Source organism: Chionomys nivalis, chromosome 11, assembly GCF_950005125.1.
Source record: "Chionomys nivalis chromosome 11, mChiNiv1.1, whole genome shotgun sequence".
NCBI lineage: Eukaryota > Metazoa > Chordata > Mammalia > Rodentia > Cricetidae > Chionomys > Chionomys nivalis.
The window spans coordinates 67,906,247-67,932,644 of record NC_080096.1 but is presented as its reverse complement, the minus strand read 5'-3'; the positions used below and the strand labels follow the sequence as shown (position 1 = coordinate 67,932,644).

Below are 26,398 nucleotides of genomic sequence, written 5' to 3'. Positions count from 1 at the left end.
GTTAATAAAGAATCTGCTTTGGCCTATAACAGGGCAGAATATAGATATGTGGGAAAATTCAACTGAATGCAGGAAGGAAAAAGGCAGAGTTACAGAGAGGCACGACGCTGTCAAAAGAGAAAGACACCAGTCATCTGCTGAGGAAACAAGATATTAAAAAATGAGGTAATGCAATGTCCATGTGGCAATACATAGACTAATAGAAATAGCTCAATTAAGATGTAAGAACTAGCTAGAAATATGCCTGAGCCACCAGTCAAAAAGTATTGTAATTAGTATAGTCTGTGCAATTATTCAGGTCTGGGTGACTGGGAAATGAACATGTAGTCTCTGTTTACATAATTTCACTTAAGTTAAATATTAATTTACCTGTCAACAAGTCACAAAATTCATTTTTATTCCATATACTACTTATAAAGATTTTGTTTAAGCTGGGCAGTGGTGGTGCATGTCTTTAATCCCAGCACTCAGCAGGCAGAGCAGGCAGATCTCTGTGAGTCTGAGGCTAGCCTGGTCTACAGAGTGAGTTCCAGGATAGGTTCCAAAGCTATATAGAGAAATTTTGTCATGAAAAAAAAAAGAAAAAAAAAGACTTTGTTTATTTGTTTGTTTGCTTGTTTGTATTGTCACATTGTAATATGCGAGGAAGAGAGAATGTGTTCTCACTCTCTGTTCTCTCTCCTTGTAAGGATCTAACCCTATGAGAAAAGTCATCTTCACCATGAGACCTTGTATAACACAAAATATCCTTCTAATGGTCTCTTCTTCAAACCTCTACATGGACATTGGATTTTGTGGAGCCACAAACAGCCAATGGGAGTAGAACACTTTTACTATGTAACAAACTCACAGATATAGCTATGTTACTTAAGTCGGTCCTTGCTCCCTGAATAATTTCTTTCCTAATTCATCAAGGGTGTATTATTTAGAGTCTTTTCTGGTATTCAGAAGAGGAGCAGTAAAAATCACTTCTGTTTCTGTGGCCAGTTTGAGTTTTGCCTTTATATCACACCCTGTCTTCTCTTATCAATATGAAGATATTTTATCAGTAAGACATTTAGGCACCATGTAAACTTACTATATTTGCTTAAGGACATCTGGGGTTGGGACAGTGACTCAATGGCAAAGCAGTTGCCTACTCTAGGTTCTAGTCTCAGAGCTTCCAAAGAGGAGAATTGTAATAGCATGTGTCTCTGTCAAGAAAGACCTTTATGTTTTGATGTGGCACAAAAGGAGTTAGAAGAACAAACTAACCCACCAAGTTAGAAGAAAAGGGACCAACAAACATTAGAGTGAAGAGAAGCCTGACAAAGAGTGGGGGGAAAAGCAACGTAACTACTAAGATTTTTGTGAAAAAATGAAACCAATGAGCCTTAAGTGGATTTATGAAAGGAGGCTCAGACAAAATAACAAATGAGAGAGAAATAAAGAGAATAGTAAAAAGGCATAAGGAATGAATGAAAATATAAAGAAATGAATGAATTCTAGACACATAAAACTGCCTAGGCTGAATTGTAAACAAACACCAACGAACCGACAGATCATGAGTGAGTAAACACAAATTCCTGAGCATTAATGTATAGTACCCAATGACTTCACTTCAAAATCTCTGATAACTTAAATGCGCATTGATTCCAAAATTTGACAAACTTCCAAAATTCAAAGTTGAGATACTAATTCAAGTTCAGCTAATAGGTAGATAAAAGTTTTATATTAAATCCACACGAAGATACTGCAGACAAAAATTACTAACATCCCATAAACATAAATGCAAACAACCTTAGCAACATGTTAACAAACTGTATTTGAAGCACATTAATAGAATCATTCACCCCAATAAAGTGAGGTTTGTCCTGAGACAAAAGATATACAAGTCAATAACATATACAAGTCCATAATGAATTTAAGGATTAAGTCTCACAGGGTGATCTGAAAAGATGCTCCCTGTACCCACAAAAAAGCCCTGTTTCAAATATATTAGTACAGTTTCTTGGTAAAGCGTTTCAACAGGAGCTGAGGAGATAGTACAGTGGTTAAGACATGACTTGTTCCCAACTCACAGATTCAATGACTCATCCACCTCCAACTCCTCCCCGATGGATACTCCAATACAGCTGGGATCTAAAGATACCTTCACTCACATGTACAACACTGCCCACCAACATACACGTAAGTAAAATGATTTTTAAAATCAGTATATTAGACAAAAGAATGTAGTTCAACATGAAAGGTCATCCAATACAAAGGAATAGCTAGCAACACTCTGAGCACTGAAAAATTCTTAAAATGTGCCTATGAATTGAGGGCCAATGTAATGGTGTTTACCTTTCAGCTATTTTCTGCACAGTACTAAAATTTCTAGCCAGAGCAGGAAGGAAAGAGAAGAATTAAAACAACATTATCGCTTTGACAAAGAGATACAATTATCTCTATTTGTTAAATAAGATCTGATGTACATAATACCAAAGATTCTACTGTAAAGACTGTTAAAGTAGTTTAATAGTTTCAGTTCAATTATAAAATAAACATTATTATTCAACTATTAGTAATGTTTCTTTATACTAACAAGAAAGAATTTGAAAGGAAATTTAAAAAGTGAATCCCATTCACAAACCAACAAAAATTTAAAACATAATACTTTTAATTTTAAGTAATTTAAAGCCTAAACACTAAAAGCTATAAAACACAGATGAAGGAAAAGAAAAAAAAACTAAATATAGACAACTGCTAAATGTTCCAGCATATAAAGTTATTTGCAGATTGATACAATCCTTGTAAATTTTTGAAAACCGTTTTCACAAAAAATAGAAAAGAAGTTCTTAAATTAATGTGTAATCACTAAGCAGAAAGAATGCACACAACCAATGGTCAGAAAAACAGGCAGGAACACAATAAAAACACACAGAGCTGTTTTTAACAGTAAGAAACATTAAGGAACACAATAGAGGAGAAAGCCCAGGAATAAGGTCATATTATCAGTCAGATTCGTAACCACAAACATGCCAAGACTGTATAAAAATAAGGTAAAACTATCTCTTCATATGTGGCTTTGGGCAAACTACTTACATGTATACAGAAAAATGTAACTAGACCCTATGCAATCCAATAGTCAACACAGGATTTATTAAGAACCAAACATTTTCGGCTAAGACACTGAAGGTGATAGAAAACAGGTACATGACATACAATATTTATCTTGGTAATAATTTTTTTTACATATGTGGCTTTGAAAGTACTCCACAAAATATAAATGGAGAGACAAGGTTATATGAAACAATATAGAAGTAATATATGAAACAATATTTCAAAGATTACAGATAGCTGCATACAGGGACAAATAGGAACAAATAGCAAAATAGGATTTATCACTTTCAGTATCTAATAATATATAAGAAATCCAAAAGATTATAAAGGAAAACAAGCAAGAAAGCAAACAAAATTATAAAAGCTCAGAAATTGATCTGAACAGACATTTCTCAAAGACATACAAATGACCAACAAGTAAAAGAAAAGTGCTCAGCTAAATAAAACAATGAGATATCACTTTCTGTCAGAGTGAAATTTTTATCAAAAAAGGTAAAGAGTAAATTATAGTAAATTGAGGACACACAGAAAAGAAAGTTGTGTATACTGTTGGTAGAAATATAAAATGAAAAGTAGTTACTTTGGAAGAATACAGAGAAATTCATTTAAAAATTAAAGAGAGACTATGTGATCAAGCAAACTACCTTTCTGCATATATACCCAAAAGAAATGGAAATAGTATATCAGAATAATATTGCCCTTCTATGTTCATAGCTGCCTTAGTCAGAATAGCTGTATTCAGTAATTTACAGTAAAACTGTAAATCAGTATTATTTGCTTTTTATTGCAGGGATAAAACATAATGACCAAGGTATCTTGTGGAAGAGTTTATTTGGTTGATGATTCTGGGGGGTTATAATTCATAGTCGTGGAGAGAAAGGATAGCAGCAGGAACAGGACACTGAGGGCTCACACCTTGACCCTCAAGCAGGAAAGAGAAATAGTGAACTCCAAATGGTATGTCTTTAAACTCCAACTCCAGTGACATACATCCTCCAACAAGGCCACACCTTTTCAACATCCCAAACCTCACCACCAAGCAGAGACCAAATATTTATATGGACAAGACTATGGAGGCTTTCTCAATCAAAACACCACACAGGCTAACTTTTCTGCAAATGAAGAGTGTAGTTTACTACTCGGTGTTAAAAATAAGGAACCTCTGTATTAAAAAGAAGTTCCTTGGTCTTAAAAAAGAAGGAAATTAATTTCCATTCGCTGTTCTAAGTAAAATAAAAAAAAAGAAAGAAAGAAAAGAAAAGAAAACGAATAAAGCCAGATCTGATGATATCAGTGATATGCCTTTTCTGTGGAATCCAAAACCACTGAAGTCACAGAAGCATAAAAAGATGGTAGTTTCCGGGGTGGGGGAAAGGTTGAGAAAAAGGAAAATGTTGGCTAAGTGATAAAATTTTAAAATAGATCAATGGTTCTTCGTCTTCTCAAAACTGCAACCCTTTAATACAATTTCTCATGCTATAGTGACTTCAACTGTAAAAATCATTTCTGTTACTACTTCATCTCTGTAATTTTGCTACTGTTATGGATCATAATGTAAATATATGATATGCAGGATATCTGATACACGACCCTTGTAAAACGATAGTTTAACCCCAAAGGGATTATGAGCCACAGGTTGAGAACTGCTTATAAGATCGAAGCAATAAATGTTTATATAGCCCAGTAACTATAGTAGGTAAAAGTGTACTGTGTAATTTAAAATAATCAAAAGTAAGTTTCAAATAGTTCACAGAAAAAATAATCAGAAAAGTTTTGAACAATGTTATTAGATTAACTTAGTCGTGTCATCCTTGTATGTATATTAAATAGAAGTCATTGCAAGCTATATAACAGTTTTGAATTTCATTAGTGCATAATATTATGAGATATTTATCTGAAAGCTATTGAAAAAAAGCAGAATTAGTGATCAGAAAACATGACTGCAGAGCCCACATTCTATATATAGGGTACTTTATATGCTTTTCCTTTGATTATATTTAATGGGTAGAGTGATCAGAAGATGGAAAAAGTGAATGTGTGGTTCTTATATGGCTCCAAGTCAAACAGTCTAGAATAGAGATTTAATTTTTAAATTTAATTTTAATTAAAAATGAGAGACTAGAGATGCAACAAAATTCAAGAAATAGAATTTGAAAAATAAAAGCAGATAATGAGGCAGAATACATAAAAGGACACATAAAGGGTTCTGAGTGGGAACAGGACCATTCCCGGACACTCCACTCATATCTCTTTGTGATGAAGATCCAGATGTGCACTGATGCCTGTGACAGAGTTATAGGTGAACTAAAATGTGTTTTAGATAAATAATAATGTACAGTTTCCTCTCTAAACAGCCACGTGTGTGGTGCCCTAAATAACAGAAAGTAGCATTACTACAGAAGCTATACATACTCTTACACATGATTTGCTAAAATTTTCAATTTCTTTTTACCTTCACTCAATATACTATAGGTCATTTTTATAAAGAAGAATCTTAAAAGGCATTGCATTGTGAATTCCTTTTTCTGGCATCCTAAAAGGACAGCAGGGTGACACAAAGATGTAATACATTAAAGGGAACATCTGAAGGCCCAATATCTAGCAGAAGAGCTTCACTGGGTTGTTGCCAAAGATCATCTCATTCTCTGCAGCCATGGCCTAGAAAATTCACTGTAGTGAGATTTTCCAAACTTAGCTTTTACTTCTGTTTTGTGTGTGGTGGCATGCACAAGCCGTGCTGTGCTTACGATGCTCATAGGACAACCTGAGGGAGTCTGCTCTCTTCCCCCACCATGTATGCTCTGAGTATTGAACTCAAGAAGTCGAGCTTGGTGGAAAGCAGCTTTACCAACAGATTATCTTGCTGGCCTCTTAAGTATAATTTTTTTTCTTATGCATTAACCAAAGATGCTAAACATTTTGGGAAACTGCTGAAGGATCTTCTTTAAAAAGGCCCAAATTGGTAATAATATATGTGTATGATTGTTAATTTTACCAATACTCTCCACAACTCATTGGAATCCTCATTACTCAATGTATTTTCCATTATTTGCAATTAATTTCAAACTTTTCCAACTCTCCTCAAATGTTCAACCTATCAAACTTAAAAACTCAGATACATAGCATTCCTTAAAGTCTTTGGAATAACATAGACTTACCCTACAAATTGTGTATGTTTTTTCTTCATCCTGTTTGCAAGAGGAAAAGGACTTTTCATGTATAAATCTTGTTTACACTATTCCCAATCACAGTGGTCCTGGAGATGAAATACAACCTTATATGCATGTTAGATAAGCTCTAATATGGAGTAAGCTTTATCCCTTGACAGAGTATATATCTATAATTTGGGTCTTGCTTTCTGAATTCCTTAAATAGCGACATCACTCAACCAGTTTGTGTCTTGTTTTTATTTTTTTTTATAATTGAATGTGTCTCATTAGAATGATTTCAATATTAAAACCACAGAAAGTAATAAAGAAAGCAAGGTTAATTAAGTTAATACAAAATAATACGAATTTTTTAGCCTTAAGTCCCTCTAGAAGTAATTTTTCTTTCCCAGTACAGTCAAAATTCTTAAGCATGTTTATAGTTACAGTCATGATTTTCTGAACTCACTCCATGAAAAATTTTCCTGCGCTACTCCCCTGGCCTTGATCTGACATTGAATTTAGATGCTTATACATTTCAAGACATGGACACTGTTCAGGAATCTTGCTTGAATTCTTGGAAACATTAGAATCTGTTGGAATCTTCTCTTTCTGTGCATATGTTTTTTTGCTGTTTGTAGTATAACTCTCTCCATGCTTACCTTATTTTTCTCTGGCCTCTCCTTATTTTCCTTTAAATGTTCCTTTAACTTTGATATCTCTGCAAAATATTGATGACTGTCAAGGTGCCATTCTACATGTCCTGTGTCTCACTCTAAGTATTTCTTAGATGAATCCACAAACAATTGTATGCCACCTTCAAAGTTACTAAGATTGATATAACTGATATCGCCCAAATTTCTAAAGCCTGAAATCCCATCCTAGATTTCTGTCTAAATACCCAACTGCTTATTGACATTTTTGTGATCATTTCACAGGTATTATGAGATGAAAACCATGAAATATCTGCTCATGATCTTTTCTCTCTATTTCCCATAATTAATTTTCTTTTGCATTCTCTCTCTCAAAGATATCTCCTCATCTACCCAGATACCTCTTCAGCTAGCAAATGATGAGCTCACTTATGTTCAATTGCCAGATTGTTTTCTGGATATTTCTATTCAGTTTTTACAGCTACTAGCTAAGTCCAAGAAATTGCTATAATAATTTTGAATGATGGATATTTCTTCTGAAGTGGTTTTTTCTTAATATTTTTCCTCTTTAATTAATTCCCCACGGTGGACCTATGAAAGTATGGTAATAATATGCTGCTTAAAACTCTCCAAGCCTTCCTGTCATTCTCATCATAAAAGTTCAGACTTCCCAGCAAGACTCAGCCTCAGCGTACTCACCAGCTTCACCATGAAACATCTTCACTGAGTCCTTCTCTAAAGACTGACTGAGCATTTCCTCTAATTCTGCAGGAAACTCTTGCTCTTTTCTACCTATAAGCCTTCACCTTTCTCCTCTAAATTTCTCTGCAGGAATTATTCTTCAGGTCTTAGAGTACCTATCACCTTCCCAGAAAGCCCACTGTAGAGCCTTTTATTAAAAAAAGAATGCATGCTACGGAACTATGACTATATAATTATGTATTTCTGTTACTTTAACACCATTGTGCTTCTTTATTCTCTGCTATGTAGACACTAATTACGAACTCCATAGATTTGTTGCTTAAAACCGAATAGATAGGTTATATTCCAGATTTTGCCTTGAGAATTCTTTTTTTTTTAATTGATTTTTGTTGAGTTCTACATTTTTCTCTGCTACCCTCCCTGCCATTCCCCTCCCTTTCAAATCTCTCCCAAGGTCCCCATGCTCCCAATTTACTCAGGAGGTCTTGTCTTTTTCCATTACCCATGTAGATTAGATCTATGTATGTCTCTCTTAGGATCTTCATTGTTGTTTCGGTTCTCTGGGATAATGATTTGTGGACTGGTTTTCTTTGCTTTATGTTTAAAAATCACTTATTAGTGAATACATGTGATAATTGTCTTTCTGTGTCTGGGTTATCTCACTCAAAATGATGTTTTCTAGCTCCATCCATTTGCCTGAAAAATTAAAGATGTTGTTATTTTTTCTGCTGTGTAGTACTCCATTGTGTAAATGTACCACATTTTCCTTATCCATTCTTTGTTCGAAGGGCATTTAGGTTGTTTCCAGTTTCTGGCTATGACAAACAATGCTGCTATGAACATAGTTGAGCACATGTCCTTGTGGCACAGTTAAGCATCCATTGGTCAACTTAAGAATGGTTATAAAGAAGCAAATCAAAACCAATTATGAAGAAAAGGAGATACTACAATATCAACTATTATTGCTAATAATATGATAATATTAATTATATAATATTATAAATATTCAGCAAATGGCTTTAGGGGGTGTAACCTCCAATTATGCATAGCCATCAGTCCATGGTTATTACTGACATTAGGCCAAAGTTAATTTTTAGTTAATTTTAAGATCTATTTCACAGTTGTTTACATGGCTGTGCTCAGATACTACTTGAATCATATTGTTTATGAGAGAGCTCTTGTCCATAATGCTGCTCACTGTGCAAACTACCTTCTTAAATTTCCTTTCTCCTGTTCATATGTTTAGTAGACTTTGTCTTAAAATCAGATTCTTGCTTCGTCTAGTTTTGCCTTAAGGCGGTGAGGAGAGGCTATAAGTAAGCACTGGAGAATAAAACTGGGTCTTGAGATGCTCAATGTCAGCACTCAGAGGCCCGAAGCTGGCCTCCTGCCTGTTCAGTGAATAGAGCTTTCTTGTACCACAATCAGTTGCATTTTCTTTTGATTTGTGATTCTTGAGCTGATATGGCAGAGTTGCCTATCTGCTCGTCTGAACAGTCTAATTACCTGTAACATTTCTCCAAGGTTTTTGACTGTAAGAGTTACTTACCTGTTCTCTTAGAAAGTGGAGGTTGGCACTGGCTGTTACATAGGCTCTCTAGGAAACACCAACTACTAGGTTGCCACAATTTCAACATCATCTTTAACATTCACACACTATTTTATACCTCACATATTTTACCTTACTTTTTAATTATTGCCTTTTCATATACTGTTAGCAATTTAAAATTTGAATCAGTCTTCAAACACTTAGTTGGTGTTGGAAATATACTGATATTAAAGCACAATATCCCACTGTGTTGAATAAAGCTTTGTATATTATTATTTGTTAAAAATGAAGTTAGATATGAAGAAACAAACAAGTAACCCAAATGAGTAAATTCTTGTGTTTCTGATACAATTTGGATATTTCCATATTTGATTTTCAATCAATAGAGTATATTTCATTTATAGCTAAATTATGGTTGCATCATTTATTAAGGTTTTTACATTAGAAAATAATCCAACTAAGAAAGCATTATTACCACAGTTTTTGGTTTCAATTTTCTAAGAGAAAAATAAGAATGTATTCAATACTTTAAGATAAAGTTGAACACAACTCAATTATCTTTTCAATTTAAAAGAAACAATTTAAAAGCTACCATTTTAAATTTAATTTAAATTTTAAATTAAATTTTTAGTTTTTATTTGCTTATTTTTTTTGTTTATGGATTTTTGTAGGCAGGTAGCCTGAAAATTAATGCTGCCCTTTGTTTCACTGCAACAAAAATCGATTTATTAAATTAGACATATGCTCTTTCATGAAATTCCATTTATTTAGAATATATAGTTTTGTGATAGAGACAGCTATTAGGAACTATGAAATATGAATACAAAAAATTTCAATGGAAGCCAATGTGACTAGAATCATGCTGGCCTTAACTAAACATCACCAATTTATATAATACACAGCTTTCCTAGCAAATCAAATAAAGTCTTTTTTTCTATTTTAACTTCTGTCATCCAAAACTATTGTGGTATTTCTGAAGTATTATTTCACTTTATATGACTCAAAAATACCACAAATAATATATGTAAAGGTCACAGTACAAACATCTCTGTCTACCTTTATTTCAAACCAACTCTAGGTCATATTAAGTCCCTCAGTTTGGTCTGTGACAACCCTAAAATGACTTTTGTATTCTCCATGCTCTTTGAGTTCATTGGAAATAAAATACATACTCCCAGATTATAGTCTATGCACGTTCCTTCAATTTACCACAATACAATCAGAAACAATTATGAGACATTTCTACATACCATAGCCAGTTAAAAAGGATGGGATAATCCTTTATTATGAAATGGACTTTCTACAAGGATTTCACCAAAAAGCAGATCCAAACATCACACTCAGAAATATGATGACATAAAACCTTGCCTACCTTACCATTTCTGTCAAATTCAAAGCAGGTTGCTCTGTGTTTTGTTTTTTTAGAACACAAAGGAAAGGTTCACATCCTAGACTGACTTTCAGAATATCAGCTGAGACATAAAATGGTAATCAGAAGATCAGAGCCTAACTACACCCAGATCTAAAGACACCATAACTACAGCAGCACTGATCACAGAAACACAACCTCTATAGTGAGCTTAGACATTCATCATCACACGGACAGTCCTGACTAGTACTCCCGACTAATGAGGGGCTGCCATATTTGATGGTTCTTCCAGAACTTATCAGAGGTTGGATCTGTATTATTTTGCAAGTCCTATCTGTTTTCATTTTTGAAAAGATTTGTTTTATTTATTCATATATACCTGTGTGCTAGTGTGAGGCACAAGAGTATGGCCCTGAGTGTCTTGACCTGTGTGTGTTCCAAGGGCCTAGAGAGCACCCAGAGTTCTCATCCATCACTTTTGTCCTTAACCATTGAGGCTGCTTCTGTCCCTGAACTTGAGTCTTGAGTTTTCAGTTACCCTGGTAACTGTCAAACCCCAGGCAATGCCAGTCTCTCCTTCAAAATCAGGGTTATGGGTGTTCACAAAGAGTCATGCTCATTTATTTGGGTGCTAAGATAAACTTGGGTCCTCATGATTTTGGAGCATGTGATCCTAACTGTTGAGTTACCTTCCTGGGTTTCATTTTAAATTTATTTTTTAAAAATCTTCCTTATTTGTAGATTAAGACAGATTAAGAAGATACAAATTACTGGGCATGGTGACACACTTGAAAGGCATTGGCCAGCAGATCTCTGTGAATTCAAGACCAACCTGGTCTACAGAGCAAGTTCCAGGACAGCCAGGGCTGTTACCCAAAAATCTCTGTCTTGGAAAAACAAAGAGAAAAAAAATGAACATCCATCTTTTCAGAATATTATTTTAAGATTATGTAAATTAAAAGTGGTTATTTATTCAAGTATGAGGATATCAATATTTGGATATGTAAAATCATATCATGGAATGCCTAATAATGTTAGAAAAGCAATTCTAGGTCATGGTGTTTAGATTTCTCAGAATAGTCTGACTTTAAACTGTATTTTTTTTTTCTTTCTTTATTTTTTTCTTTTTTGGTTTTTCGAGACAGGGTTTCTCTGTGGTTTTGGAGCCTGTCCTGGAACTAGCTCTTGTAGACCAGACTGGTCTCGAACTCACAGAGATCCACCTGCCTCTGCCTCCCAAGTTGTATTATTTTCTTAAACCATACACCTAGAATTTCATTAGCATTCTTGTTCAACATTCCTATGATGGATGCTCAGGATTATGATATCAGATTTCACTGTTGCAGCACTAGTAGCCAATGAAACAAAAGACAATGCCATGATTTTAAGCTAAAAGTTCTTAAAGGAATCTTCACCTTCCTTGCTCATTACTTCATTAATCCTAAATGATGTCAGTCAGTTGAATCTAACCGCTGTGAGTGGTAGCTAGAACTACTGTGGTCAGTTCCAAATTATAGTATTGATTAATTGATTGTCTCTTCCAGTTGTGAATCGTATTAGTGCTGGCTCAGGTGGCTTGGCTTAAGGCCAAAGCCTAATTGTAAATGGAAGGCAACAGGCAGCTATACTGTTTCACTGCTGTGGTTAGGTGGCTATTCAGAGAACAAAAGGCATTGGCAAAGGATATAACAGAAAGGAATTTACTAAATTTAATAAATTTGCAGTTACTGATTGATCTAACAAACAACAACTAACAGCATGAAAGCACAGAAATTCGTCATTTCTCAATAACAGACTTCCAAAGCAGTTTAAAATAATTGGGTATAGGAAGAGAAGGGAGTGATGTGGTCTAGGATCTTGAATGATAATGAGTTAGTTCACAGGTGTGATGACTGTAGTGCTTTCTAGATAATTGTAATTTAAAGTAGGTTAAGGGCTCTTTCGCTGCACAGAAAGAGCTGTTCAAGAAGGCAGGGGCACTTGTTAAGTTGTTTCCCTCCAGAGCATTGGAATCATCTTAGAAAAATCTAAAAAAAAAAATTACAAGTTTGAAACCAAAGCAGTAGGTGCTGCTTTCTTGTTAACATTCTGCTTTAATGAGTAATACAAAATGGATGGGTGTGTTTATCGTTGATTCCCGCAGAATGGAAAAATCTAAATGGGGCATTGAGAGGTTAATAACTTTCACAGATCTATAACTTTCAGTTTGTTTCCTACCAGATCAATTCCTATTCCCTACAAGCAAAAAATTGGTATGAAATTGAGTCACTCTGATTACAAAATTATATTCACATTAAAATATATGGATAATAATTATTGGCCTTTCTAATATGAACAAAATTATACTTGATTTCACAGGGTCTTAGAGATAAAACTCCCACTTAGCAATTAAAGTCTAGGGATTTGGTTAGTGTGTGGAATAAATAAGGAAGGTGATTTAAGGGTTCTTAAGATCCAAAATGATGAAATCAAGTGCTTACACATGACTGATAAAATGAAGATTTGAAGAAACAATAGTAGGTAAAACACTTGTATAGTCAAATGTTTAGCTAGACATTAGGATTTTGTTGCAGTATGTGCTATAAAAATAATACAGCAAGTAGATATATTGATTAGGAAAACATTCTCCTTCATAAGTACTACTAAGGCAAATTATTAATTGATTTTATTTATATGAACATCCTTAGAAGAAGCAATGATGTAAGAGCTTCTTGACACACATCCTATAAGGAAAATTCCAGAAGATGTAAATGTACTATTTATTATAGTTGCATGGAAGTCAGATTAGAATTGACAGGACTTATTTTCAACAAATTGTATTATGAACTAAACTAGACTAGGTAAGTGCCAGGTGGTAGTTAAAACAAGTAGCAAGATCTGTGTATTTAGGGCAGTCTGCTAAGTAAATGCTAATCGAATCAGTTCACACAAGGGCTGATGTATACCTAGTATACCAGCAATTTGAAAAGAGAAATGCATATTCTAGTTGGTTTAAATAAGTTCTTATATCTTAACTTGGAATATAAATCTTAGCTTTTGGATGCTCCAGCATAGGTCCAAATATAATTTATTACTTTGATCTCCGCAGCACACAATACAGACAATATGCACAATGTATGACCCATAAACAGTTTTGAAAGGAGAAATGATAAGAATACGAACTGTGAAACAACTTACTGTTGTTGACAACAAAGTTGTCACATATTTTATTTCCCTAAAGAGTCATAGCAGAGAGGCTTCTGCCAGACCCTGCCCTATCTCCATCCACCCACAGGTCCATTCGTGCCACATCTACCACTACACTCAACACCCAGACTTCTCTTGTCCTCTTCTAAGGTCTAGCCTGGTGAGGACCCCAACCATCCTATCCTTGTTTTTTTGAAGCCTACCAGATTTAGTTCAGGACCTAAAACCAGTGCCTCAGGCTAGTTGGTCACCCAAATAGGCACTGTAGTCACTAGCTATGCCTCTCCCAAGGCAAGTCCTACCTTACCATCCACAGGTCCATTATGTGATGCCTCTACCACCATACTTGGTACCCAGACTCTCAACATCCTTCTCCAGTGTCTAGCCTGGTGAGTAACCCTCACCTGTCCATCCCAGCAACCCACCAGCTTTAGCTTCAGTTCCACAAGCTATGCCAGCCAGTCCTGGCCTTCTCTGTCTTCATTGAAAGAAACTCTATGCTTGAGTGAAGATTCCCCCTACCCATCCCTCAAACAAAAGGACTCTTCCATATCATATGTAACCATTCCTCACAGACAGATCTGCCCTCATACTCCAGGCTCTGAAAACGAAGCATATCTTGTATACCAGTCTATTCCCCTCTGAAAACTACAATTCACAGAAGTCATTTCCAATTTTTAGACCTGACCCACCCCCACATCTTCTTTTCTACACCATTCTGCTCTGTTTACAATGAAATCAGAACTAACAAAGAGAGTCTATATGCCCAGATCTTATTGCAATAATACAAGCAATAGGAAAGATAAGCCAGTATCTTCTCTCAAAATCTACAACACTGGTAGAAATATTTGTTGAGGAACCTAGATGAACTTCAGGACAATTTTAAAGAACAATTATAAGAGTTCAAGGTGTTTAAGGACACAAAGAAAGACCTCAAGGAAATTAGGGGGAAAGAGCATAAGAAGAATAGATGTCTGAGTGATGCCCAAGAAAGCACAAACATAAAGCTGATGGAAATAATGAAGTCAATATAAGACTTGAGAATAGAGTTCAAAACATGGAATAGAACCACTCAAAGAGACTTAAGCTGAAATGAAGATGGAATGGAAAAACCCTCATAGCTCAGCAAGCAAACTCAAAGGAAAACCTTACAAGTAGATGAACTGAGCAGATTATGATAGGATTATCATGTCTCGAAAATACGTACAAGCCTTAGACTAAATAATCAAGGAACATGGATGATTTAAAACAAAAACAAACAGAAAAAGAAAAATCCAAACCTGTGAATTATAGGCATTGATAAATGAGAAGAGTACTAAGTTAATGCATAGATCAGGTCTTCAAAAACAGAATAGAAGGAAAAAAAAACTCCCCTAGCAAAAGAAAGATACCCCCATACAAATGCAAGAAGAACAAAACACCAAATAAAGAAGACCATAAAAAAAATCCTCATGGTATAGCATAGTTAAAACACCAAGTAAACATAACAAAGAAAATGTTTTGAGAGCTGCAAGAGAAAAACTTAAGTCGCATATAAAGAAAACCCATCAGAATAACAGCTGTTTTCTCAAATGGAAACTTTGAAAGGAACAAGAACATGAGGTAATGTAATCTAAATCCTAAAGACTATGATGAGTAACCTAGGACATTATACCCAGGAAAACTATATGACACAATTGAAGGAGAAAATCTTTCCATGACATAAAGTGCCTAAAATAAATTCCATTCAATAAACTGAAAACTAAAGAAAACACAAGAAGCATTATTTCTGGATGAAGAGAGAAATAATATACCAAAGAGAATGTAAAAAGAAATACAAAGCCATAAATGTTAAAACACAAAATACAACTGAGAACATAACATCAAAAATTAAGTAGATGATGACCAAAATTAACACACATTTTGATTATAATTTTAAATATTAATGGTCTTAATTTTCCAATCAAAAGACATTGCTTGATATTAGGGAAAGGAAATCCAAACTACTTTGAGGTCTTGTCTTACACCAGTCAGAATGAATACGATCAATAAAACAAATGACAACTCATGCTAGTGAGGATATGGTGGGGGAATATGAATCCATTGCAGGTGAGAGTGTAAACTAGAATTACCACAATGGAAATCAGTGTGGTGGTTTCTCAGAAAACTAGTAATACCCAAGATGCAGCTATACCACATTTGGGCATATAACTAAAGGATGTGACATCTGTCTACAGATACACACTTGCTCAACCACATTCATTGTGGGTCTATTCATAAATAGTTGGGAAGAGTCCCAGGTGTCTGTTAACAGATAAATGGATAAAGAAAACATGGGTTGTCGTCCATTTACACAATAGCTTTTTAAAAACTTATAAAATTCCCAGATAAGTGTATAGAGCCAGAAAAAAAAAATCATCCTGAGAGAGGATGTTTATTATCCAATGAGAGACAGAAAAAAGAGTGTGGATTTGCTTGAATGGGAAGTATCTGGAGGAATTTTGGGATGGGAACCATAATCGGAATACATTATAGGAAATATCTATTTTTATAAAAGAAGAAAGAAAATGTCATTAATAAAAAAAACAAACAAGACACTGAATAAATGAAAAAACAAAATCCATCACATTTAAGAATTCCATTTTGCCAGCGTTGGTGGCACACGCCTTTATTCCCAGCACTCGGGAGGCAGAGGCAGGAGGATCTCTGTGAGTTTGAGGCCAGCCTGGTCTACAACAGCTAGCTCTATGAAAGCTCCAAAGCTACGGAGAAACTCTGTCTCTAAAAACCAAAAAAAAAAAAAAATTGGGGGTTTAAAAATAAGCACCACCTTAGAGTAAAAGGACAGACAAAAGTAGTCTAGGCATTATTATCCTAATATATGATAAATAGACTTTGAATTATTATTAATCAGAAGAAATAAAGAAGACACTTCATTACCATCAAGGGAACATTAAACAAGAAGACATTATTCTAAACATATATGTACCAAACTGCTAGGCATTTAATTTTCATACTTTTACTGGAATTAATGACACAGACTAATATCACTCTATTAAAAGTAGGTGATTTTAATATCCTGCTTTCTCCAATAGACACATTTTATGAATAAAAAATAGACAGAGATACCTCAAAATTAATTGACATCATGCATCAAATTGACTTAACAGTTATCTATGGAATATTCCACCCCAACAGCAAAGAATACACATTGTATTCAGGAGTACATGGAAGCTTTTCCAAACTAGAACACATACTGGGACATAGAAGAATTCTTTATAAATGGATAATGAAAATGTACTACATATACACTGCAAAATAATATAGCTCTAGCGAAAAATGACATCTTGAAATTTATAAGTACATGGGTGGAACAAGAAAACATCATATGAAGTAAGGAAACCCAGACCCAGAAACACAAATATCACATGCTCTCTCATTGGAAGCTCCTAATTTTTCAGATGGGAGTGCATAGATTATAACTACAGAATCTAGGCAAGTAAAAGAAAGCCATTGCCTGGATAGGAGATTTGAGGGACAAAAGGGAGATAAATAGCAAGGTACAGGAACTTTTTTTGTGAGATTATGTCTGCTGGTAATGTCAGAACCTACAGCCCTGTAGTCTCAGCACCATGACTGCCTCAGTGCTGAAAATATACTCACAAATATACACACAAGTAATCTTATTTTTTTTTTTTTTTTTTTTTTTGGTTTTTCGAGACAGGGTCTCTCTATGGCTTTGGAGCCTGTCCTGGAACTAGCTCTGTAGACCAGGCTGGTCTCGAACTCACAGAGATCCGCCTGCCTCTGTCTCCCGAGTGCTGGGTTTAAAGGCGTGCGCCACCATCGCCCGGCTACACACAAGTAATCTTATACAGACCAAGAAGGTTGTATTTAGGACTATTTGTGTATATATACACATAAAAATATGGCTCTAACAATTAATGGAAAAAGAGGCCATGGGTTTGAAAGATATCAGAGAGGGGCATGTGGGAATGTTTGCAGAGGGTAAAGGGAAGGGGGGATTGTAATCATAATCACAGAAAGAAAGAAACAGTGATATTATCAATGAGTTGTTAGTAAATTAAATGTACATGACTAAGTATAGATTTTCCCTTTATCAGTCAATTCCTCTCCTCATCTGAAAATGTTAGATCAATTCTCTGTATTCAGGTACCATTTTTATTCCTGAAGAAATGATCCCTTGCTCTTCAGACTAGATGAACCCTCATTATGTAGCTACCTTCACAGTCTTTAAATTATTTATATGTTCTTGTTTATTTGATGTCTGTGCTGATAAATAATTTCACCTTTTCCTCTTTATGCCCCTTAGACTCTGACTATAGATACCATTTTATTATTTCTTTATACATTACTCTTAATACCTCAGTCTCATTTCCCATATCTGCTTGATCCGTCCTCTCAGGCAGCTTTTCCAAAGTTCAGTGCCAGTCTCCCTACTGACGCCTAAACATACATGTCTTAACAGGCATGTCTTGTCAAGCTAATCTTCTGTTTACAACCCCCTGTGAAAGATCACTGCACTCAAATCTTCATTTCAGTACTCTCATATCTTAAATTTCCTTGTTCATATTTCCATATTAGTGTTCAAGTCTATAATTGTTCAGGTAGGATGAACTTCCATTCAGTTCTGATGAACCAAGTATTCCTAGCTGTTAAATATTTTTTACTTCAACTTCTGACATCACCACTGATTTCTCTTCACTGTCTGCATTCAGTACTCAATGTTGATACAGCCTAAGTATTTGCATCTTTCAAAATTCATAGCTTAAAACTAATCTTTTAAAATTTCATTTCCAATGTGATGAAAGAAGGAAAGAAGTGACCGTCAATGAAGATGTTTATATCTTGAGCATGGAGAACTCTTGAATGATAGTATTCTCATGCGAGAAGGCCACAGAGCTGTTTTGCATTTCCTATCTATAGGAAGCTGTCACCCAGCTTGGCATGGCCTTGGCATTGGACTTCCAACTTCCCAAACTGTGAGATCTAAATTCCTGTTGTTTATAAGCAATTCGCAGGTAATAAATATCTTTGTTAACCTAGGCAAAATAAGTCACACAATTGTAAAATATTATCTGTAATGGTATCATAAACACAGCAGGAAAATCTAACCCCTTAATCTTTGCCAACATATTATGTGGTGATGATACAGGTCATGGTTGCTAATTGTACAAAAGCTAATTTCAACAATTCTTAAACATGTGGGATAATAAACAGTAATGTCAATTATAAGAATGTATGACCCTATTTTATTATGTCTTTCTCATATTTTCTTCCTATCATGGAAAATATATTCTATGCCCAGCACAACCCATTCTATGCACACCTTTGTTCACTACACAGAGCACTTTAGGACACATGTTGGATGCTAGACAAACAAATGTTTAAAGGTTCAAAGTAATAAGCAATGGGCATATCTTAACTTCTTAAATTTATAGGTCACAGATTCACAACTAATCAGAGAGGGGGGGGGAGAGATTGTATGCGGGCACACACATTACAATATGGTCTTGCTGTATTTACAAGCTAGTGTTTAACTTACCATATAGGCCATCTTGCCATCACCTCACAAGTGTGAAATCATAGGCACATATCTTCTAATATACATTTTTTAAATTTATCTTCGGGATTATCTTTCATGCATGAATCTCCATTTCCCTATTTTTAGATGCAAATATCCAGGAACCAGGCACCAAAATATACAAATTAAGCAAACTTAGACTGATTCACAAATTTTTATTTCTATTTTTCTCACAGTATATTACCCAGTGAAGGATGGAACATGGGTAAGTGAACTGTACTACCTATAACTAAGAGTCAGGAACAGAAGAGAGGGCAGAAAGAGAGTGAGAGGCAGAAGACCAAGACATCTGCTGTGAGAAAGTGATTTCTAGACATGACAGCAAAGTTGCATTTATTAAACCTCAACAATAAGACCTCAGTAGTGACAATACCAGCTAACTTGCCAACATGGATAAGGGAAATTTTGCAATATTCATCCCCTAGATATAAAACTACAAGTAGTCAATTACTGCTGAGAGAGTGAGCACCAGTTTTCTTCAGGGAACAGCCCCCTAATAGGTTAACCAAGCCCAAGTGATCAGTACTAAACACATGTACATATGAGTAAAAATAGATAATTCCACACACACACACAACACACACACACAATTAACCCATATGGTTCTTAATTATGAATTTTTAGAGCTGGGAAGATGATACAAGTCATACCTCTCTGAAGTTTAGATACTCCAAAGGTCTGCATGATAAACCTGATCACCAGATTGTGGTGCTTTATGACTGTTTTGGAATCTTTGAGAGTGGGGTCTACTGGAAGAAAGTTAGGTCATTGCAGAAATGCAATCCTTTTAAAGGTGATGAAGTAACCCTAGATTTCTCTACTTTCTTACTTTGATTTCCTTGGCTATCCTAGGTACAAAGTTATAGATTTAACTTCTATAGACTATAACCACCAAGACTATATGCCAAACAATGCCTGTGTCTCTTTCAATCTATTATTTGAAGAATCGTATTACAGCAGAAGAAAGTTGTCTAACCTGGCCTCTAGACCAACTATTAGATTATACGTATTTTGACTTACAACAATTTGCTAGTAATTAATTTTAGTGTTTTTCTTTAAATGATATGCAATTAGTGCAAAAATTTTTGTTCTTATCCTTGAATGAACAAATGCAACTCTCTCAAGCAGAAGTGTTCAAAGAACATCCCACTGATATTTCTTCTTCTGACGACAATAGTCTGCATCCTCAATTAACCCTCTCTTAATTCAATTAACTTATCCTTTACTTTAGATTGTAAATTAGCACTGCAAACCAAGATCTCTATAGAGACTTGAATGTGTCCTTACTACAAGTAATGATAATTATTCATTCAGTAAAAATAATAGAAATCAGACTCATATAATAAGAAGTCTTAGTCAATTTGGATTTGGTTTCCAGTAGAAATAATCAAAACTTAATGAACAAGCCTGAAAAACACACAAAACAACCTTGGTATTTCTGGTGTTCTTAGTTGATAGAATTTCTAAGATATCACTAAAATTACAGCAGCATGTTGCTATGTGTGTAAAAAATTTATAGACACTGGCCGTATCAAATTGTGCATCTTGTTATATACAGTAAAAGGCTGTTATAACAAATTAGATTAAGTTTGTTCAAATGAGCTAAACATTTGGCCACAGAACCTGCAGTGTTGTCATCTTTCCTTCTCAGTCTTGTGCTTTTCCAAATTGGACTTAGTGACAGTGTCTGGCTAGCATGAACTTGATCACATTATCAAAACTGACACTGACAGCTACATGGAGATGAAAGTTCATTTAAACAAATTGACTCAAATTGGCCAGTGGCCCTACAACAACATGTTGTGAACATCTATCTGTAAACTAGTTAATTCAAAGCAGTTGAAAGTCATCTTAACATAAAATTTATGTTGGTCCCTCTGGATTTCAACATGGGTTTGAATCTAGGTACTACCACTATGATGCACTGAGTGAGATATTGAGTTTTTCTTACTTCTCAAGTCCTTCATTTTAACATTGAGACAATTAAATTGTAAACTTCAGACATGTGCTGTGAAGAGAAAATGCATTTTGTGTACAATGAGCTTCAGACATAAGACACATATTAAGGGCCTGGAGAGATGGCTCAGTGGTTAAGAGCACTGCCTGCCCGTCTAAAAGTCTTGAGTTCAATTCCCTGCAACCACATGGTGGCTTGCAACCATCTGTAATGAGATCTCGTGCCCTCTTCTGGCCCGCAAGCATGAATGTATGTAGAATACTGTATACATAATAAATAAATAAATCTTTAAAAAAAAGACACATGTTAAAAATAAAGCTTAATGGCACTAGAAAGATGACTCAGAGGTTAGGAGTACTTTGTTACTCTTCCAGGGGACCCGAATTAGATTCCCAGCACTCAATATTTGGAGACTTACAATCACTTGTAACTCTGTTTCCAGGATAGCCAATGTCCTCTTCTAGTCTTCTCTGTTACCAATACACATGTGGTACGTGCATCCATGTGCACACACATAAGTAAAAACAAAGCTTGCATATTTAAGTGCTAAGGATATAAGTAAACAGAGCAGCTGCAACTTTTATGACAAGAGTAAGAACTGAAAGATTTTTTTATAACATATTACAATTAAATGCCTGCATTATCTACATTCAAGACTGATGTGAAACTGTCATAGACTGCAAATGGAAAGGAGAATGTCTAATTCAATACAACACCAAGTAGTGACATTGTGATGTCAGATACATGGAAGAGAACACATGGAAAATATTCTTTACACAGATTGCTTTAGATATGGAAGTATTGGTTTCATGTGAATCTTTGCCAGCATGTCTTGCTATTTTTGTGAACAGTATGAAGAAGACAGGATTACAAAGTGTTTGACAGATATGACAAGTGTTAGAACAATAACAAGAAGGACATTGCCATGTAAAAATGAATATTAGAACATGACTCTTGGGGCTGTTTCAAAGCTTATGTTATTGGTAAAATGGAAGGGTCAGAGTTTGGGCTGGAATACATACTCTAATTCTTCAGTTGTGAAAGACCTCTGTTTCCTTTATTACTACTTTCTTTGTTATAAGAAGGTATAAATATAAATGTAAGGACATTTGATTGTGTGTGGCCCTTCTTAAGGCGTCAATTTGCTACCAATATTAATTGCTTTCAGTTTTGCTGTACCTTCTTTCTTTACTTGGTGATGAGAAGGCCATTTTAACTCAACTTCATAGGGAAAATAAGAAGACCTATAATATCCAAAACAATCTTGTACAACAAAGGAACTTCTGGAGGTATCACCATCCCTGATTTCAAGCTCTACTATAGAGCTATTGTAATAAAAACAGGTTGGTACTGTCATACAAATAGGCATGTAGATCAATGGGAGTGAATCAAAGACTCTGACATAAGACCACACACCTATGAACACCTGATTTTTGACAAAGAAACCAAAATTATACAATCTAAACAGAAAGAATCTTCAGCAAATGGTGCTGCTATAACTGGAAGTCATCATTTGAAGAATGCAAATAGATCTATATTTATTACCCTGCACAAATCTCAAGTCAAACTGGGTCAAAGACCTCAACATAAATTGAGTTATACTAAACCTGACAGAAGAGAAAGTGGGAAGCAGCCTTGAATTTATTGGCACAGAGGACTACTTTGAGAATATAATACCAGTACCACAGACACTGAGATCAACAATTGATAAACGGGACCTTCTGAAACCGAAAATCTTCTGTAAGGCAAAGGACACTGGCAATAAGACAAAACAGTAGCCTTCAGAATGAGATAAGATCTTTACTAACTACCATCTGACAGAGGGCTGATCTCCAAAATTATTGTGCGGGGCTGCGGCAGGGCTGTGTCCTGCCACCCGGCTAGCTTTACCCGAAATAATTACAGAGATATTGTATTCTTTTAAACACTGCTTGGCCCATTAGTTCTAACCTCTTATTGGCTAACTCTTACATATTGATCTAACCCATTTTTAATATTCATGAGCTGGCTTACCAGGAAAGATCTTAACCTGCATCTGTCTGGAGTGGGAGAATCATGGTGACTCACTGACTCGGCTTCTTTCTCCCAGCATTCTGTTCAGTCTACTCCGCCTACCTAAGGGTTGGCCTATCAAATCGGCCTAAGCAGTTTCTTTATTAATTAACCAATGAAAGCAACAGATTAGAAAGAAATCACTCCCACATCACAAAATATATAAAGAACTCAAGAAACTGGAAACCAAAAAACCAAATAATCCAATTAAATAATGGGTTACAGATCTAAATAAAATTCTCAAGAAAAGAATTTCAAATGGGTAAAATATACTAATTGGCATTTGTTTTTTTTTTTTTTTTTGGTTTTTCGAGACAGGGTTTCTCTGTGGCTTTGGAGCCTGTCCTGGAACTAGCTCTGTAGACCAGGCTGGTCTCGAACTCACAGAGATCCGCCTGTCTCTGCCTCCCGAGTGCTGGGATTAAAGGCGTGCGCCACCATCGCCCGGCGCTAATTGACATTTGTTCAACATCCTTAGTCATCAGAGAAATACAAATCAAACTGACTCAGAGATAGGATCAAAAACACTGATAGCACCTTTGATGGAGAGGATGTAAAGTAAGGGGAATACTCTGCCACTACTGATGTAAGTACAAACTTGTACAGCCACTTTGGAAATCAATATGACAATTTCTCAGAAAATTGAGAATCAATCTACCTAAAGATCCAACTATACCAATCTTCAGTATATACCCAAAAGATGCTCGTGCAATCATATCACAAAGACACTCTCTCAACTATGTTCATACTAGCATTATTTATAATAGCCAGAATCTTAAAATAGTCTAGAAGACCCTCAACTTAAGAACTGATAAGGAAAATGTGGTACATTTACACAATGGAGTATTACTCAGTAGTAAAAAACAATGACATCATGAAATGTGTAGGCAAATGAATAGACCCAGAAAAAAATCAACCTGAGTGAGGTTACTCAGACCCAGAAATACCATATATATTCACTCATGAGTGAATATTAGATGTAAAGCAAAGAATAACTAGACTACAATCCAAAGACCCAGAGAGGCTAGATAACAAGGAGGGCCCAAAAAGGAACACATGGATTTCCCTGGAAAATAGAAGAGATCTCCTGGACAAATTGGGGATAAGAAACTAGGAACTTGAGGGAGCAAGTTGGGCAGGCTGGGTGTAGGAGGCAAGTTGGGAGTAGGTTGGAGGTGGATATTAACTAAAGAGACATCTTAATGGGGGAGCCATTTTGAGGTTATGGAGAAACCTGGTACCAGAGAAAATCCCAGAAATTCATAAGGATAACGCTAGCTAAGACCCCTAGCAATAGTGGAGAGGGTGTCTGAACTGGCCGTCTATTATAACCAGATTGGTTACTATCCTACTTGTCATCAGAGAGTCTGCATCCAGTAACTGATGAAAGCAGATGCAGAGATCCACAGTCAAGCGTTGGGCCAAGCTCCTGGAGTCCTGATGAAGGGATTGTAGAGGCATGGCATGGGGGGGTGTCAAGGTCATGACAGATGGTGGTGGGAGGAACCCGCAGAGACATCTGACCTGAGCTTCTGGGAGCTCATAGACTCTGTACAAGTTAGGGATCCTGCATGGGACCAACCTAGCTTTTCTCTGTATGTGTATGACAGTTGTATAGCTTGGTCTGTATGTAAGGTTCCTAACAGAGAGATCAGGACCTGTCCTTGGAGCTTAGTTGACTTTTGGGAACTTGTTCCCCATGCTAGATTACTTCACCCAGCCTTGATGCAGAGGGTAGAGCTTGGTCCTGCTATAACTTGAGGTGACATCCTTTATTCAAGTTCATGGGAGGCCTGTCACTTTCTGAAAGGAGACAGAAGTGGGTTGATGGGGAAGAGGTTACATAGAAAGTTGGAGGAAGAAATGGAAGGAGAAGATGGGGAGAAACTGTAACTGGTAGGTAAAATAGATAAAAATAATAATGCTAATTAAATAAAATAAAAATTTAAAAAAGAATATTATTCATTATTTTGTTTTTATTCATCTTGGAAAATCAGGTAGGTGGAAGAAAATGATCAAACTGAACAACTTGCCATTTTCTGTTTGCCTTAGGTAGTTGATATTTTATGCCTTAAGTGCCCATTCCAATTTCAGATACAGTAAGATGTGTTGTTTATTTTCACTTTTAAATGTATCTATAAGGGGCAGCTGGTTTCCTGGTACTCTAGGTTGTAGTGAAAATGACATTAGCCTACAGAGGAACAGCATACATCTTACTGGACAGCAAGTGTTCTGCAGCATTTTTTTACACATGGCTCATTAAGTCTTCCCCACAGTCACAGAGGTAGGTACTGTCACTATCTTTACCTCGTAGAAGGCCAATGTCAAGCATACACTTGTGCTATAAGGCTATAGGTGGAGGAGAAGTCAAGCAAGTCTTAGTTTAGATTTATGAAGTATACCCTTCAGAATATAAATTTCAAAGCAGAAAGTATATTTATATATGATTTTTAAAAGCCTTGGGTTATTTAGAAAACCGTTCAGAAAGAAAATAAGAACATCACTCGAAAGATTAGTTTTATTGGAATGTGTGCTCTGGCCTCTCAACAACTATTTAACAACTGGTTGTTTTTTTTTTTGTATTATTGTTTGTTTGTTTGTGCATGTGTTTGTTTACTTATTTTTCAATGATTTCTAGAGCATAATGCACTCAGAAAATTGAAATGCTTTCTATGCATGTGGCTCATGATTATGATAGTATCATAAGAGAACCATGAAGAAAGACTCAGAATTTCTCAGGGTATCCAGATAATGCTGTGTGGGGAGTTGAGTTGAATCTTAGTCCATGTAAGTGAAATGATGAGGACCAAGGAAGAAATAGGCTGAAGGCCTGAGATAAATGTATCATTTCACTTTTGTTTAATATTTATGTTGCCTGACTTCCCTAGTACCTTGGTATATGAAGGACCTTTGCCTATCTTTTGTTTTGTAGATATTGCCTTTTTCTAAATTTTAAGAAGCATGAATCCAGAAAATGAGACAAACAATAATACAGTGATAGGATTTCTCTTAAGGTAAATATGTAGAGTTTTACGAACTTCAAAGTTTGATCAAGTTTAGAAAGTGTTTGCAGAATTAGTAATTCAATAGACTTGAGATTATTTTGGAATTTATTA

General features: G+C 35.4%; 1 protein-coding gene across 31 annotated transcripts in view; it reads right to left on the bottom strand.

Annotated features, from left to right (window-relative positions):
* The window catches only part of Ptprd (protein tyrosine phosphatase receptor type D), a 2,217,081-nt gene that overhangs the window by 790,276 nt on the left and 1,400,407 nt on the right, over positions 1 to 26,398 (bottom strand). The gene's annotated exons all lie outside the window — the stretch shown is intronic.